Genomic DNA, 2,382 nt, shown 5'->3' on the forward strand with positions numbered 1-2,382 from the left:
ATTATGTATTAATAATATGTGTAGAAATAAAATTTGAAAAGTCTGGTATACAGACACCCAAGGTTTAGTTATGCATGCTATTATTCTGTATTTTCTTTTGAAGAACTTTCTAGTCACAAGAAACTTAGCATCTATTTTTCTCATTTTGAAGTCCTATAAACTTTGAGAATAAGTAGAGTAAGTTCATTTTTTAAACAAATTATATTGAACTTTTAAAATTTCATTCATTTCCACTCAAATCCAGTCCCCTTTCCCAATCCATGTCTCCTGCTATCCCCCAACCCAACCCTATGCACTCTGCCATACTTTCTGAAACCTATTCATTCAGGTATTTGTACCCAAATGTCCTTCAGTGTAAATGCATCCACTGGAGTCTTGTTAGCTCATTCAGTTGTTGTATGTAAGTCATACTCCCTCTCACCCAGCAGCAATTATTCTCAAATCGTTTTCAATCTAGTGTTGGCCTGCTGCCTATTCTTCACCTGCACTTTGGGCTCTTAATTGAACTGACATGGGTCACGCTCTCAAGGCCAATGCTGCACACAGGCTCACATGAACAAGCCTCTAGTGGCCTGGAAACCTCCACTTCCCTGTGTTCATGAACCAGCCCTGGCTCTTACACTCTTCCTGTCTCCTCTTCTGAAATGGTTTCTGAGCCATGGATGGGTGTGGTTCCATATAGGAGCCCCATCTTACACTCTATAGTCTCTTATTCTCCAAAACTTGGCCTTCTGTGTGCATCACACTCTGATGTACATGGAAGCCTCACTGGTGAGAGTAGCCCTCTCTCTATCCCTTATTCTGCTATATTTCATGAGCCTTAGTTGTAGAGATTCAGTTGCAGATGTGTCACTTAGTACTGGGCATCTCCCAGAAGTATGTTCTCTGTGCCTGACGGGATGTGTAATCTGAAGTATCCTCCATCAGTTGAGAAAGAAGCTTCTTTAATGAGTGCTGTAAGGCATGCTTATCACTCTAAGGGAGGTTTCTTTTTTCTGTAACTGTGATTCCTGTCAAGCAGCTCCCACATACACATATGCATTAATTTTCAGACACTCTATGTGCATATCTCATAGAGTTTCCAGGGCATCGCTTTTCCCTCTAGGTTTCTTAGCCCCCCAAGATGCACTCATCTCCATTCTTTTCCTCCCATCCGGCTTTGATCCTCCCTCCCTCCCTAGTCACAGTGCCCCCACTATCACCACCCTCCCCCCATAATTCCAAACTCCAACTATCTTTCCTCTCCTGACTTCCGTCCTTCCCCTACACCATGGTGCTGTGCATGTCTCTCCCTCCTCTTCTCCCTGCCAATTACTCCCACTTTTTCTGCCTCCCTCATATAATATCTGCTCCCTACTATCACCTTTTCAGGTTGTTTCTTTTCCTTTACCTCCATGTATCCTTTCTCTTTACCTGGATCTTGGTATTACATCAGAATTTATATACTCATATGTAAGGGATTGGTACTTCAAGTCACAAATGAGGGAGAATATACCTTGCTTGCTTTTCTGCATTTATATTATTTCACTTAGTATAACATTCTCTAGTTCTATCCATTTACCTAAAAATTTCATCTTTTCCTACTTCTGAATAGAACTCCATTGAGTAGATGTACAACATTTTCATTAGCCATTTGTCAGTTGAGGGACACTTAAGTTGTTTCCCTTTCTTAGCTACTATGAAGAGAGCAGCAGCAAACATGGATGTACATGCATTTCTACAGTATGATGAGTCCTTTGGCTCTATGCCAAGGAGAGGTATCACTGGATCATATGGTAAGTTCATTTTTAGTTTTCTGAGGGTTCTCCACACTGCTTTCCCTAGTGGTTGCATGAGTTTTCATTCCCACCAACAGTGAATGAGCATTCCTCTTTATCCATATCCTTTCTAGCATTTGGAATCTTTTGTTCTCTTATATTTGCCAATCTGCCTGAGGTAAGATAGAATCTTAAAGTGGTTTTGATTTGCATTTCCCTAATTACTATGGATGTTGAGCACTTTTTAAGGTGCTTTGTAGCCACTTTTATTTCTTTGTTTGAGAACTCTCTGTTTAGGTTAATCACCCATCTTTTTATTGGGTCATTTATTTTCTTTTCTTTTTTTTTTTTTTTTTTTTTGAGTTCCTTGTATATTCTGGATGTTAATCCTCTATTGGATATGCAGCTGGTGAAGATTTTCTCCCACTCAGTGGGTTTCCTCTTCCATTCTTTAGTTGTTTCTTTTGATGTACAGAAAGTTTTTAATTTAATGAGATCCCACTTACTGATTGTTGACCTTAGTGCCCAAGCAGCTGGTGTCTGATTTAGAAAATCCTTTGCTACACCTATATCTTCGAGGGTGCTGCCTATGTTTTCTTCTAGCAGTTTCCGAGTTTCAGGTTGT

The sequence above is a fragment of the Nannospalax galili genome, unplaced genomic scaffold (assembly GCF_000622305.1).
Source record: "Nannospalax galili isolate Female #2095 unplaced genomic scaffold, S.galili_v1.0 scaffold916, whole genome shotgun sequence".
Taxonomy (NCBI): Eukaryota; Metazoa; Chordata; class Mammalia; order Rodentia; family Spalacidae; genus Nannospalax; species Nannospalax galili.